This window comes from Equus asinus, chromosome 8 (assembly GCF_041296235.1).
Source record: "Equus asinus isolate D_3611 breed Donkey chromosome 8, EquAss-T2T_v2, whole genome shotgun sequence".
In the NCBI taxonomy this organism is placed as follows: Eukaryota; Metazoa; Chordata; class Mammalia; order Perissodactyla; family Equidae; genus Equus; species Equus asinus.
Window position 1 is genome coordinate 11049694 of NC_091797.1, and position 16046 is coordinate 11065739.

The window sequence follows — 16046 nt, forward strand, 5'->3', positions numbered from 1 at the left end:
TTGTGGCCTTGAACTTAGCTGTGAAAACACCAATATTCTCATCTCTGAAAAGAGAATAGCAATAATATCTAGGAGGATTGTTTTTAAATGTGATAATTTTAAAATACAGAACAAGTGCCTGACACACAGTAGGCACCCGTTCGAGGTGAGCTGTTACGATTACCAGTGGGGCTGGAGATGTCAGGCTAGCCACCATCTTGTCATTTGTGGCTAATTGCTAAAGCATTGGGACAAGTTTGACTCATACAGACGATTACCAGACCTCATCACAAACTTTGATTCTGTTTCTCTAATATTCCATGTAACAGAATGAACGAAGGTTCTTCGTTGAAATATTCTACCATCACTTAACTGCGGAGGCGTAAAGTAGAATTCAGTATTTTCGGCCTTACTACTTTTAATGCTGTCATCACCATTCGTAGCACCACAGTTACCCAGATCAGCTAGGGCACTGCTCTCTCTTTACACGAACTAAACAGACTGCCTGTAGTCTAGATTGTGGCTTCTGTGGTTGCAATTAGTGCGTTGCATAGTTCCTCTGCTCCCTGAAATAGGTGCTATGTGAATAAAATCCATTTGACTGGACTAAGATTGTGTGGAATCAAGCCTCATTGTTGCTGAGAATTGCAACTAATGGTGAATTTTTGGTACTTTTTGGGGTATACTTCGTAAACTATTACTCCTGTTTCATCTGTTCACTCACTAAATTCATTCATTAGATAACTCTTTGGAGATAAGTGAAAGTATTGACTTTTTTTCTGTGATTCTGGCAAAACTGATTTCTATTATTTGAACAAAACCTGTATCTATATAACAAACGATGTACTCGAGCATATTTTTTCCTTTTAAAAATCTGAAAAACAAAAAGCACTGTGATGTTTTTACTAACATCCCCAAGTCCTGTATTGTTTTCTAGTAATTAGGAAAATAAGGCTTTGAAGAATTTTAAGCGTTCAAGCTCATTTAATGCCTTGAAAACATTAAACACTACATAGAAAATTAGTCAGTTTAGGGGGAAAGTGGGAGAATGGGTAATAGGAAAAAAATGCATATGTGGCTAAGGAAAATCATAATTCAGTTTCTTTTTTTCTGATGTTTCACTAATTTAATATTGGTGCTTTCTAAGGACGTGGCCACATTATCTAATTGGCAGTGGAATAAGTTGGTTTTCTGGTACCAAATTTTGTATTCCACAAGACCAAGCGTGGATGAAATTAGAAGAGCTTGTTGAACATGAGAGATTCTGGTCTTTTGGCATAGGAATCAAAGAAAAGTATTCGACCTCATAACTTTTTATGCCTAGTATTATCTAATTTGTGCATTGGAAATTGGCAAGGAAACATTCTTTCCCAAATATGTATTTACACGAAAATCTGTCTAAATGCCTGTGAAATGAAATTTGTACATAATGTTACTCAGGGGAAAATATTCTGAGGGCAAAAATAATTGCAATGGTTTTTTACTTCTAATTACACAAAAGATACTTTAAATCAAAATAAATAAGTCCAAATGAATCAAAGAACTATTTCCCCTTCCTCACTTCACGATTTTGAAATAGCCTGAAATTGGTTTGAATTCTAATTTTTTCTATCTCCTGCCTTTCTCTTTTTTCTCATTTCCTTCTTTTATGCCTACATAAAACCCAAAATATAAACTGAAACTCGATTTTCTTTACCGTATATATTTAATAGATATAATTGGCTAACTTTAAAAAATCTCAACTTGTTGAGGCATAATTTACATACAATAAAATGCGTCCATTTTTAAATGTATATTTTGATGGGTTTTGACAAATGCATGTGCCCATGAAGCAGACACCACCACTACCACAATTAAGATATAGAACATTTCCATCACCTTCAAAAAGTTTTCTTGTGCCTTTCTTCACTCAGATAATTTATCCTTCTTCCAGCTCCAGACAACGCCTGATCTGATTTCTGTACTATAGATTAGAATTTTCTTTGCTAGAGTTCCATATAAATGGAATCCTACATTACATAATCTTTTGTTTCTGGCTTCTTTCATTCAGAATAATGTTTTTGAGATTCATCCATGATGTTGTGTCTCTCAATAGTTTGTTCGTTTTTTATTGCTGAATAGTATTCCTTTGTATGACTGTATCTCAATTTGATTATTCATTCATCTGTTTATGGAAAGTTGGGTTATTTCCAGAGTGGGACTATTCTAAATAACACCTCTATGGACACTCATTTATAACTCTGTATGGAGATATCTTTCCATTTCTCTTGGGTATTAGTAGAGTTACTGGATTGTATTGTTACTGCATTCTTAACTTTGTAAGCAACTATATTTTCTGGATACAAGTCCTTTGATATATATTGTAAATATTTACTTCCAGTTTGTGGCTTGCATTTTTCTTTTCTAAATATTGTTCTTCGAAGAGTAGAAGTTTCAAATTTTTAGGAAGTACCATTTTATTTCTTTGTTATACTTTGTACTTTTTGTGTTCTATCTAAGAAATCATTGCCTATCCTGATACCATAACATTTTTTTCCCTTGTTTTCTTCTAGAATAGCACTGTCCAATAGAAATTTCTGCAATGTTGGGAAGCTTCTATCTCTGCACTGTAGCTTCTAGCCACACGTGGCTACCGCACATTTGAAATGTGTCTACTGCAGCTAAAGAACTAATTTTTTAATTTAATTTGAATTTATTTAAGTTTGTTTAGCCACCTGTGTCTAGTGGCTACTACATTGGACAACATGGGTCTAGAAGTTTTATATTTTTAGCTTTTATGTTCCAGCAGATCCAAGATCCACTTTAAGTTTTATATAAAGTATTAGGTGAGGTTTAAGATACGTTTTTCCCCAAAGGGGCTATAAAGCACTGTTGAAAAGACTGCCATTTCCCCATTTAATCACTTTTGTGAAAAATCAGCTGACTGTAAATGAAGAGGCCAGCCTGGTGGCATAGTGGTTAAGTTCACATGCTTGCTTTGGTGGCCTGGGCTTTGTGGGTTTGGATCCCAGGCGCAGACCTAGCACCATGCCACAAGCCATGCTGTGGTGGCGTCCTACATAAAATAGAGGAAGACTGGCACAGATGTTAGCTCAGGGACAATCTTCCTCAAGCAAAAAGAGGAAGATTGGCAACAGACGTTAGCTCAGGGCCAATTTTCCTCAAAAAAAAAGAAAAAATCAATTGACTATAAATGTAGGGTATGTTTCTGTTCCACTGTTATGTTTATCCTTAGGCCAATACCACACTACCATGATTACTAACTTCAGAGCGAGACCTGAAGTCAGGTAGTGTGGGTCTTCCAACTTTATTTTTCTTTTCCTAAGCTGTTTTGGCTATTTTAAGTCCTTTGCATTTTCATAAAATTTTAGAAACAACTTGTCAATTTCTATGAAAAAAACCTGCTGGGATTTTGATTAGGATTGCAATGACCCTACTGGCTACTGTGGGGAAAATTGACATTTAAAAAATGTTTAGTCTTCCCATCCCTGAGCATGGTTTATTTCTCCATTTATTTATCTCTCTATTTTGTTTCTCCCTAAAGCATTTTGTGCTTTTCATTGTACAGGTCTTATACACATTATTTAGCAAAATTTATCTCTCAGTAATTCATGTTTTTGGATGCTATTGTAAATGTATTGTTTTAAAACTTCAGTTTCCATTTGTTCCTTGCCACTATAGTTTATAGAAACACTCTTGATTTTTTATATATATACTTCATATATATTTTACATATATATATTTTATATACTGACCTTTTATTCTAAATGTACTTGTTATTATTAGCTCAAGTAGCCTTTCTGTAAATTTGTTACAGTTTCAAAGAACCAGATGTAAGTTACATAAAGTTTCTGTACTTTTTCCCCATTTTCTATTTCATTAATTTCTGCTCTTTATGGTTCCCTTCTATGGCTTGCTTTGGATTCAATTTGCTCTTTGTTTTCTAGCTTTTTAAGGTATACACTGTTTGACTTCAGATCTTTCTTATTTTCTAATAAGCATTTAAAGCTATCAGTTTCCCTCTAGCATTGCTTTAGCTGCCTCCTAAAATTTTGATATGCTGTTTTTCATTTTCATTAAGTTCAAAATATTTTCTGTTTCCTCTTGTGATTCCTTTTTTCATAGATAGGTTATTTAAAACTGTGTTATTTAATTCTCACATATTTGGATATTTTTCAGATTTCTTTCTTTTATTGATTTCTAATTTAATTTCATCATCAGAATAACTCTATCATTTCTTTTAAGTTTGATGAGACAGTTTATGGAGCAGCATATGGTCTATTCTGGAAACATACCATTTGCACTTGAAAAGAATGTATAGTCTGCTGTCATCATAAGAAGTGTTCTATAAATTAAGCCACAATGGTTAATAGCATTGTTCAAGTTTTCTCTGTTATTACTGATTTTTGGCTTACTTTTTCTCTGAATTGCTGAAAGAGGAATGTAGAAATCTTCAACTAATAATTGTGGATTTGTCTTTCTTTTTAGTCCTGTCAGTTTTTGCTTCATGTATTTTGTAGCTCTCTTACATGGTGCGTATACATTAAGGAATGTATGTCTTCTTGAGGAATTGATCCCTTTTTTGTTATAAATACTCCTCTTTATCCGTGATAATAGTTCTTGTTCTGAAATATACTTTGTCTGGCATTAATATAGATCCCCAGCATTCTTTTGAAAAGAATTTGCATGATAATACTTTTTTCATCTTTTGACTTTTATCATAGCTGCATCTTTATATCAAAAATGTAAAGATTTCTTGTAGGAAGTATTTGGTTGGGTTTTGCTTTTTATCCAGTCTGGCAGTTTCGGTTTTCAATTGGCGTGTTTAGAGCAGAGGTCAGCAAACTTTTATGGAAACAGCTAAATAGTAAATATTTTAATTTTTGGAGGCTGTACAGTCTCTCCTTGCATCTACTCCACTTTCTCATTGTGGTGTGAAAGCATATATAGACAAGGCATAAAAAATGAGGATGGCTGTGTTCCAATAAAACTTTATTTACAACAACAGGAGGCAGGCTGGATTTGGCCCATGGGCCATAGTTTACCTACACCTGGTTTGGACTATTTAAATTTAAAGTAATTATTAATCTGCCTGGGTGTGTAGCTACCATCTTTCTATTTGTTTTCTGTTTGTTTCATCTATTGTTTATTATTCTTGTCTTTATTCTTGTCTCTGCTGGACTTCGTATATTTTGGTTTTCCACTTTATCTCCATTATTGAGTTACTAGCTATACTTATGTATTTCATTTTTGTGATAGCACCTCTAGGGTTTATGACACACACTTATCTGTATTTCTCTTTTGTTAAGCAAAAAAAAAAAGCCTAGTTTCTATATCATGTTTACTTTATAAAGGATGTATGTATTCTGTATGAGGATACCTTTTTTAAAAGAAAAAATTGTATTCTTTAGTTTATTTAAAGTAAAAAAGAGATCAAATGAATTCATTTTATAACTATATGATTTTAGAACGTTTAAAAAGTAGGTATTAGGAAAAAAACAACAACCAGCAGAAAGCTTGCAGACTGTTTGAAAATGTTATTGAATATTTAGCAAACACAGTTGATCTCAAGTAAAAGATAGACATCGCAAAGCAACAATGGAAAAGCAATGAAAAAAATATTCTTTAAATGACTAACATTATATTAATAAGAGCTGTAGAAGCACATGGAGCGTAAGGCTGTTGTAATCCTAAATTAAAGAGAGAAGAAACCAAGAGATTCTATGAAGATCATGAAAACTTTCCCTATATGTATCAAAATGGGAAATCTGATACCAAACCCAGTCAGACTCCTTGATGCTCATGTTTGTGAAGTGAACTGTCAGGAATAAAAAGGAAGCAGCAGAGAGACCCAGCTGACTCTGAGCAATACAAAGAGGGCTCTCAGAGTTTCTTCTGAAATGACCCCTAGATTTGTTGTATAAGCAGGTGACAGCCTCACACCAAATTAGCCAGCCTTGGCAGCTGAATTTTCACATGCCCTCCTTCCCTTGAATCTGCATTCGATTCCAGCCCATTTTCTGGTTCAGCTTCCCCAAATCACCACCTGGCTAAATTCTCAGAGTCTCTGTGCCTACTTCTAGCAAAACTCACCTCCTCATGGTTTTTAACTGAATGAAGGCAAATATAGTATCACATTACATAGCAGGTTATAAACCTACAAAAATCAATACCCCAACATAATCAAAGCGAAATTTCAAAGAAAGGTTGAATTGTAAAGGGATACTAGAACAGTCCGATACAGCCATCCCCTTCCAGTGTCCTTCAGGACCACCTCTAAGAGACCTGTAGAAGAGCCAGCTGTTTGTTTTCATATAGCTATTTTGAGAATAACAGAGGAGAGAGAAAATTGATTGTGAAAGGAAAGGGGGAGAGGGTAAGATTTATATGGAAGCACTTTTAAAATTCAAGTATAGTACCATCCTATTTGTGGACTCTAGTAAAGAGCACAAGAGTTGGCTGAACTTTGAAATGAGGACAATGGGTGTCTCTAAAGTTGCTGCAAGCGCCACAACATTGTATTTCAATCCGTGTGTGGAGGGAGTGGTGAAATACACTTGGATGTGACTGTGACTGGAAAGAATGACCTTAGTCCATTGTAGAAGCCCACGGCTCCCTCAATGTTTATAGCCACCAAATTCATCATGTACTGAAAACTCGACCTTATGAGCTTCAGGATACAGTGGCTTTATTTTAAATTCAAAATGAAATGTGTATGTCTATAATTTCTGCAAAGGATAGGAGTAAGTTATAAAACACTTATATTTGTTGACAACAGCCTGTCAAAAAGATGGTTGGTTTGGCAGAAAAAGGTTCTTGGTATCTTTAGAGAAGTCTCACTTTACAAAGAAAGCTTACAACCCTAGGAACTAAATAGGACAAGTATTTTTGTCTCATTTTAGAGAAGATGCTGAGGCAAAGAATTGTTGACTTACCTAATATCAAGTTTCTAGTTAAAAATAGAGAATATGCCAGAACTTTTATCTCTTAATTCACAGTGCAATATATTTTCTTCTCAACTCTGCTGCCTCATTCTATGCCCATGTCAAAATACCCTTAAAAAATCCTGCTTAAATCTATATGGACATTGGAGTCTAAGATAATAAGGAACATTTCAGTCTTAATAGCCATTGAACAGCTGCAGCACATGTTATAGATACTAGATTTGAACAATAAGAATTTAATACATTTCTTTCAATAGATTGGTATGCAAGTTGGTTTCTTGAAATATTCTTGCTTCCAAAATGTGAACTTTATTATATTCTTAATATGAGGATTAGAGTATATTTGATTATTTTTTATTGACATATTTTTCACAATGTAGTACATTTGTATGAACTTTGAAGCTATCCACTCTGGGGATTGCAAATACTTTTTTACTTAGATTTTCAAGATATGAGAATCTTGGCACACCATCTATAGCTCTGTATTCCAATAAATAGTCTGAATAATCATGGTATTAAAGGAAAATCATATTTGGAAATAATTTTACTTTGGCTTCTGCTTTTACAGAACATGTATTCACAGTTCCTCTGAAATGCATATGATTCCTCAGGCTTTTGAAACAAAACTAAAAGATACTGTAAATAGAGCTTGAAGGCTAGAAGAAAAGGTAATAATCTATTAGATTTTCAAACCTTGTTTGGACCTTTATTCAAACGTATCAACTGCAACAAAATATCTTTTTTTATAGTAAATATTTATTGAACATCAACAGTAAAACAGTGCATTTTTCTTAACCATGTCCTTTTATTGTAACTTAGGATAGTTCAGATTACTTTTTATTTTTCATTTTATTTATTTATTTATTTTTATTGCAGTAACATTGGATTATAACATTATATAACTTTCAAGTGTACAACATAATAGATTTCGAATTCTGTGTAGATTACGTCACGTTCACCACCCAAAGACTAATTAAAATCCATCACCACACATGTGAACCTAATCACCCCTTTTTCCCTCCTCCTTCCTGGCTTCCCACCTGTAACCACCAATCCAATCTCTATTGCTATGTGTTTTGTAACAAAATATCTTTGAGACTGCTGGGAAGTTTGAATATAGATTGGTATTATATGATACTGTTATTTGTTAAATTTGATGATGGCATGGTGTCTGTGTTTCAAAAAATAAAGTGCTTATTTAAAGACGCAGACTAAAGTATTTATGGATAAAATAAAAAGGATTACAACAGTCTTGATCATTATTGATGTTGGTTGATAGATACATGAGGGACTGTCATTATATTATTCTTTCTAATTTTGTACGTGTTTAAAAATTTCTGTACTACAAAGCTTTTTAAAAAATAAAAAGCAATGAATGGGGGCGATGGATAGGATATGTAAGAAGAGTTCCAAGACCCAATTAAAACCATAATGCTACACCATTACACACACACAGAAAGGTTAAATTTAAAAGGCAGACAATACTAGGTATTAGAGAGGAAACAGAACTCTCATACACTGGTGTTGGGTGTGTAAACCGGTACAAACTGCAGTATATTTAGAATTTAAAATATGCATGCCTTATAAACCAGAAATTCCATTTATAGGTATATATCCGACAAACAAGCACCTACGTGCTCACTGAAAGAGCTGAACAAGAATGTTTAGAGTAGCAGTATTCGTAAACATCCAAAACCTGAGAACTACCCAATGCCCCGTAATAGTTAATTGGATAAACAAATAGTATTATAGTCACACAGTGGGCTACTATATAGCATTTAGAATAACAAAGTAAACAATATAGATAAATCTCACAAAAATATTGAGTAAAGGAAGCAGGCACAAAGGACTCAGTACTGTATGATTCTATTTATGTAAAGTTAAAATCAAGCAAAACTAATCTGTACCGTTAGAAGACAGAATAGTGGCTATGCTTGGGGAGGAAGTGACCGGAAAGAAGGATGGGGGATGTTGGGGAGCTCATAATGTTCTGATTCTTGATCTGGGTGCTAGTTAAAGAGGGAGTTCAATACGTGAACAGCCTCCAGGCTGTACACTGATCATTTGTACATGTTCTGAGTCTAGATTATACTTCAATGAGCGGTTGTTTAAAACATCATGTAGGAGCATCTTGGCTCCTGCCCCTGAGGTACTGGTGTCATGTCAAGCACCCGAACCGCACTACACATGCTGAATAAAAGGGACATGGAGCACGATGGATTATTCATTTAGAAAAGAAAGAGTAGAAGACCTGCTTTCTCAAACCACAGCTGTAACCTCTGTATTTAAAGATGTTGAAACTTAAGTACATAGGAAGTTCTTTGGCTCTTGGAAAGGAGAAATCTACTCCAAAGCAACTGAGCAAAACCGTAAATAAGAAATGAAAGCATGATGAAAGCCATCTTGCCCTCAGCTTTATGGATATTAGTAATGTACCTTGTTGTGTCTTATGCAACAGAACCTTTTTGTATAGCCTCATGATGCCAGCTAAATGTTGGCATCATTTTGAGACCAAGCACTCAGAGTTTAAAGAAAAAAAGAATTGAATATTTTAAGTGTAGACATTATGAGCTGTTTAAAAGCCAACAATTATTGCAGCTTTTCCAACTAGAAATCAAAATGCCATGAAAGCATCCTACAGGTTTTAATTCCCAATAAAGTAAATATCATGGGCTAGAACCCACATAAACAAAAAGTTCTTTGGTGTTATTCTTTTTTAAGAGAGTAAATGTTTCCGAGGACTGAAATGTGACAAACCACTGTGGGTTATCCTCAGCCATGATAGGTCCATTGCTTGCTCGTTGTTATGCCAGTGTTATGGACTTCCAAGCCCCTAGTTAAGTACTTAGTTAGGTGTGTAGTCCTTCTGGCTCAGGAAGCTGGTTGTCAGTGACCTGAGGGACTTTGATTACAGTTAGCTGGTTTCCTCCTTGGCTTTGTGGGTTTCTTGTCTTTTCATTTGTTATTATTATTTTTGTGTTTTTGTTTTTTTCTTCACTCTTTAAAATTTTTCTCTCACTTTATTCTTTTTCTCCTTTTCTCTCTTTTTCTTATTTTTCTCATTTTTAAAATTTAGTGTGCTAGTACGTTTTTTGTTTGTTTTCTGTTTTGGTCTGATGTTGTGTTTTGATTCCATTATAAAGAGCGGTTCATCAGGTGGGCGTTGGAGTTGATTTTCTTTTGAGGTGATGTGGGTCAAGTTTCTCACGAACTTTTCCAAATTTTAAGCTGGCCTTGGGACACCTGGACTCCCAGCCCAGCGGTAAGTCCAAAATCCTGCAGTGTCTCTCAGTCAGCCATGGCTACTGAAGAAAAGACCCATATTGGCAGCTACCGGATTCTTTAAGAACACTGCTAAGCGTAACCTCACCAAGGGTAATTTCACCAAGGCGAAACTGACCCTGTGCGTTCTGACTGGTGAAGATCGTAGACAAAACTCAAGAGAACGCAGCCTCCAGAAACTATCCCGTGAAGTAAGAATCGTGAAGACTTTGAATCATCCAGACACAGTGAAATTATTTGAAGTGATAGAGACTGAGGAAGCATTCCACTTTGTCTTGGAGTATGCTGGTAGAGGAGAGATGTTTGAGCACCTACTGGCTCACGGTGTAGGAAAGAAAAAGAGGCCCGAGCCACATTCCACCAGATAGTGTCTACTGGGCAGTACTCTCACCAGAAGTCTATTGTTCATAGAGACTTAAAGGCAGAAAACCTGCTCTTGGATGCTGACATGACCATCAAGATTGCAGACTGTCTTCAGCAAGAAATTCACCTTTGGCGACACCAAAGGTCTTGTACACCTCCTGTGGTTGTCCTCCTTATGCTTCCCCAGAACTCTTCCAGGGCCAAAAGTAGGATGTACCCCTGGTAGATATGTGTTGCATGGGAGTCATCACATACCCACCAGTCAGGAGATCCCTGCCTTTTTTTTTTTTTAAAGATTTTATATTTTTCCTTTTTCTCCCCAAAGGCCCCCGGTACATAGTTGTATATTCTTCGTTGTGGGTCCTTCTAGTTGTGGCATGTGGGACGCTGCCTCAGCGTGGTTTGATGAGCAGTGCCATGTCCGCGCCCAGGATTCGAACCAACGAAACACTGGGCCGCCTGCAGCGGAGCACGTGAACCTAACCACTCCGCCACGGGGCCAGCCAGGATCTCTGCTTTTTGATGGATGGAATTTCAAGAAGCTGCAAGAGCCAGTACTGGACAGAAAATACCATATTCCTTTCTGCATATCCATGGAGTGCGGAAACCTGCTCTAGAAATTTCTTTTGCTCAATCCCAGCAAAAGAACTTTCAAAAGCACTTCAGAGCAAATCATGAAAGATCCATAGATGAATGCGGACTGTGAAAATGAGGAAGTAAAGTCTTACATGGAGCTACTCCTTGACTACAAGCTCCCCTGGCAGACTGGGTTGATGGTCTCCATGGGTTATACATAGGAAGATAAGCAGGACTCCTTGAGGAGCCAGAAATACGGAGGCAATGGCTGCTTCTCTGCTCCTGGGCTGTAAGAGATCTGAGCTGGAGGACGACCATCACCCTGAAGCTCACTCCTTCCCATCCCATGAGGTACAGCACCATGTCTCTGCCAACCCCATGCAGCAGAGTTTCAGCCAGCCTACCGTTCTCACTTCTACTTCCTACTCTGAGACTACTCAGAGGAGTAACTTAGAAAATAAGGGGTCTGAAGAGTCTGGGTGGAAGGCCAGGAGCACAGCCAGTGTGCCTGCTAGCCCCCTACCCATCCTGGAGGAGTAGAAGACCACCTCTGTCCCCTCCAGGGACAGCAGCTTTCCACCAGCACATACCAAAGCAGTAAATCCCTGCTTTTGGAGAGGGCCAGCCTTGGCCAGACCTCTGGCCAGAATAGCAAAGGAAGCCTAGCTGTGCCAGGGTCTGAGGCTTCCACAGCTTCTGTTTCCCCCACAGTCCCCCAGGCCCAGCCCGCCTGCACCAGGAATCCAAGTCACCCCCGTGCAGCCCAGCCAGGCCTCTGAGCTGGGGCCTGCAGAGAGCGCTGTGAAGTGCCGCAGCCCCTGCAGTGCCTATGTGGCGTCCCCTCCCACCCACGACATAAGCAGCAGTGATGGGGCCCAGATGGAGCCAATTTGCACATGACTATTTCCAAGAAAACTCTGTCCGTGCTTGGCAGCTGGGACAGGTGCGTGACCGTGGAATTTGCCCTCTGGTGTGACCCCAGCCTCTCCCTCTGGCAACAGCCAGGGCTGGCTGAGAGCCACTGGGAGCTTCAACAAGTTCAGCTTCAAGTTTAAACACAGGATTCTGTGTTTCAGGTTTGCCAGAAGGAACCTGAAAGCAAATACCCATTGGAGACACTCCAGCCTCACATGGGGGGCAGCCAAGATGGTGATAAAAAAGAGAATTTCCAGAGGCGAGCTGTGCTCACTACACTTGACATGGAATATGAAGATCACCAGCTCATAGAACCCAGTGAAATGACGTGGGAGATGGACCAGGTGCTGGAAGCAGACAGCTGCCAGTGTGAGCTGAACCAGAAGTGTGCACAGCTGTGCATGCACAGTGCACAGGGCCAACAGGACCTCCTGCAGTAGAAGATAGAGGTGTGAAAACTGCCATGGAGATCTCCCAACCCAGTTCAATTTAAGTGAGTATCAGCATCACCATGGCCTTCAAAGGCATTGCCTCCAAAATAACCAAAAACAAGCTTTGTAAGGCTGCTAGGAGCCACCTCTGGGACAAGAGGAGGGGCCGGCTGGCCCTAGCTGCCCGCTGGCTACTCTGCCCTGACCGAGTGAAGTCACGGAGACTAAACGGGTGTGTTTGCCCTGGGACCCTCTCCCCATGTTGTCTCCCCTCCCTTGCATGCCCACTGCCATTCTCCCTCTTTCCTTCTGTGTTTGTCCCAGAAGGGGAGATGGTTCTTTCTGACAAAATGATTCATCTAGTCATTGCCAGAGAAAAGAGTCTCCTGTTTCCTCAGAACAAAGAAGGCACAGGGGTAAGAAATATCTTGACAATATCACAGCATCTCACCTTCTACTGCTTTGCCATCTGCCCACATCGCTGCTCTCCACTGAAGAAACTTTGGCACGGAAGTATGGGAGGCAGCTCACTTCTGTCCTCTGAAGATGAATTCTGAACGTCTATTTTAATTCAAAATGTAAAATCACAATACGCAAGGATTTTTAAGTAGCCATTTGTTATCTAAAGTTTTCCAGCATGTTCTGCTCATGACAAAGTCAGCCCCTTTTTTTTTCTCTCTTAAAAACACTGTTGGACCTTGTGTCAGAGTCCACAAAATCTCTTCAGTCTATTTCTGCCTGTTACACAAGAAGTTAATAAACTCTGAGTGGCCAAGGGCATGAAATGTTCCATTTTCCATTTCATTCTAGAAGGCTTTTGTGCTCAGATCAAGCGCTTTGTGTCCCGGGATGAATTTTTAACCCCATGTACCGATTTTGATAGTTGGTACTTGAGGGTGAAGTGCTGTCAAAGGGGGAATTGCTCCCGTGAAATGGAGTGACGAGTAGCCGCAGCAGAAATTTTATCTTTGCGTCTAGTTGTGTTCCCTTTTGCCATGAGAACTAAGGGCCACCAAAGTGCACAGATGTCATATGGCAGCAGTTCCTTCACGGGAAAAGAATTTGTCCCAGCTTGCGTAACGGTTTGCCATTCCTTTCTCTCTTCTCTTTTTAAAAGTGGAGAATGGAGGCACTTGGAAATATGGAATCGTTTCTATATGTGAAGGCATCCAAGATGATAGGGCTCTGTTACCAGGACGGTTTGCTTTCGAATGTGTTTCTAGCATCAGCTTTCCTACTCGGAGCCAGGAATTTCTGTTTCTCTCCTACCAAGTTTTTCTGGGTGAATTCTTGACCCCTGATGTTTGGCTAAATTTTCTGTTCTCATGAAAGAAGGTTAGCAAATTGCTGTTGCTCAAGCTGATTTTTTACTTTTAGATATTTAAAATCCATTATCATTTTTATAAACTGTCATCTCTGTCCCACTTCAACTCCTGAACTACACCATGCTTCCCATAAATGTCATGTCTTTCTGTACCATAGTTCTTTCTATATTACAATATACTTGCTAATGAGGTGTTTTTTGTTGTTGTTGTTAAATGTTTCACTAACCAGCAGCCAAAATAGAGCTGCTGAAGTGGAACCTTATTTTGCACTGAGGAGGGAAATTTTGGGGGTAAATGTTCTCAGCAGGGAGGTTGCTAAAGTACCTGTGGTGCTACAGGGAGTTGTGCTGGATGGGAAGTTCCAGACAGAGATGGAAAAGGCACAGTTGCAGTTGGCATCATCAAGTCTATAGCTGATCATGAAATTTAAAGATGCTCATTTTCATGTGTGGAGTTTAGTTGCAAAAATATTCAGACTAAGCATCATTTATAGCTGGCCTTCCATCGAGGGACCTCCCGTTTTAATTCTTCTTCTCAATGGAAGAGTCTAAAGACATCAAAAAGGGTGTTCTGCTTAAAGCACTTGTTGGAAAAGACATGATTTCATTTTGACTTTCCTGGTACTTAAGACTACATCGTATCTCAAGCCTATGCCCCGTCTGCCCTAGGCTCAAAAGTCATCATATTATCACTAAGGCATGATAGAGTGAAAAGAGAAAAGAACTAGGAATTCGGAAACTTGAGTTCTGGTCCTAGTTTTCCAACTTTGTGACTTCAGACAAGTCAATTGTAATACATATAGGCCTAATGTTAGTTGTGAAGATTAAATAAAAATAAAAACTCTACATCAAGGGCTTAGTACAGTAACTAAGTTGGTGCTTAATAAATGCAGTCTATCTTATTGTTGACTGTATTCCACGGCCATTCTTGCATCTTGATGTGGTCATGTGACTAAGTTCTGCCCCATGCGATGTGGTCAGCAGTGATGTGGCTATTTATAGGTTGTGCTCACAGAGGGAGAGAACATGTCCTCTCTTGTCCCCTTCCTCTCTCCTGCTTCTTGGAAAGTGGACATTGTAGCAAGTTCTCTTAGACCTTGTGGATAAGGGCAATATGCCAGGGAGAGCAGACCAACAAGATGACTTGGTGGAGCAGATTCTTCATACCGGCCCTGGATCACTCATGGCTAGGCAGAGGAATACATTTCCAGCTTAGTTCATATACTACTGAATCTATGTTCTATCTAATAAACATCAAGTTAACTACTAAAATATTCAGTTTATCAATATACAAATAATACTAATTCTTCTTCTTTTTTTTTTTTAAAGATTGGCACCTGGGCTAACAACGGATGCCAATCTTTTTTTTTTTTTCTGCTTTATCTCCCCAACACCCCCTGTACACAGTTGTATATCTCAGTTGCAGGTCCTTCTAGTTGTGGGATGTGGGACGCCGTCTCAACGTGGCCTGACCAGCAGTGCCATGTTCGCGCCCAGGATCCGAACCCTGGGCCGCCGCAGCGGAGCGTGTGAACTTAACCACTTGGCCACGGAGCCGGCCCCACTAATTATTCTTTTATGTGAACCATGCTATATTTTTACATGAAGTACAACAATAAATCTGCATATTTTAAATATAGGTCATTATTTTATTTAGTTTGGATATAACACTAAACACATTTTCTTTGTCCACTGTAATACCTATAGCTTGCTATTCACATATTCTCTCTCTCACACACACACATCATAAAGTATCACACATATATGCATCAAAATATAAAATAGCTTATATATAGTCTTATCATTCTCTATTTGATACCATACAACCCCCATTTAAGACAAAGTGTGCAGGGGCTGGCCCTGTGGTACAGCGGTTAAGTGCAAACGTTCCACTTTGGTGGCCCGGGGTTCGCCAGTTTGGATCCTGGGTAGCAGACATGGCACCACTTGGCAAGCCATGCTGGCAGGCGTCCCACATATAAAGTGGAGGAAGATGGGCACGGATGTTAGCTCAGGGCCAGTGTTCCTCAGCAAAAAGAGGAGGATTGGCAGCAGATGTTAGCTCAGGGCTAATCTTCCTTAGGAAAAAAAAAAAGACAAAGTGTGCAATTAAATTACTACAAGTTATAAACATTATTTTAGATATTACTTTATTGCAGGGAATTGATGTTTGGAAACTTCTTTAGGATTAGAGATTTGTTTTAGCCAAGTTTCTATTATGTCACTTTCCAA

The 16046-nt window shown here is 38.5% G+C and overlaps 1 long non-coding RNA gene and 1 pseudogene across 1 annotated transcript in view; both read left to right on the forward strand.

Moving 5' to 3' along the window:
* LOC139045812 (uncharacterized) overlaps positions 1-16046 on the forward strand; it is a 38034-nt gene that overhangs the window by 4114 nt on the left and 17874 nt on the right. The gene's annotated exons all lie outside the window — the stretch shown is intronic.
* On the forward strand, positions 9139-13162 carry LOC106837954 (serine/threonine-protein kinase MARK2-like; annotated as a pseudogene).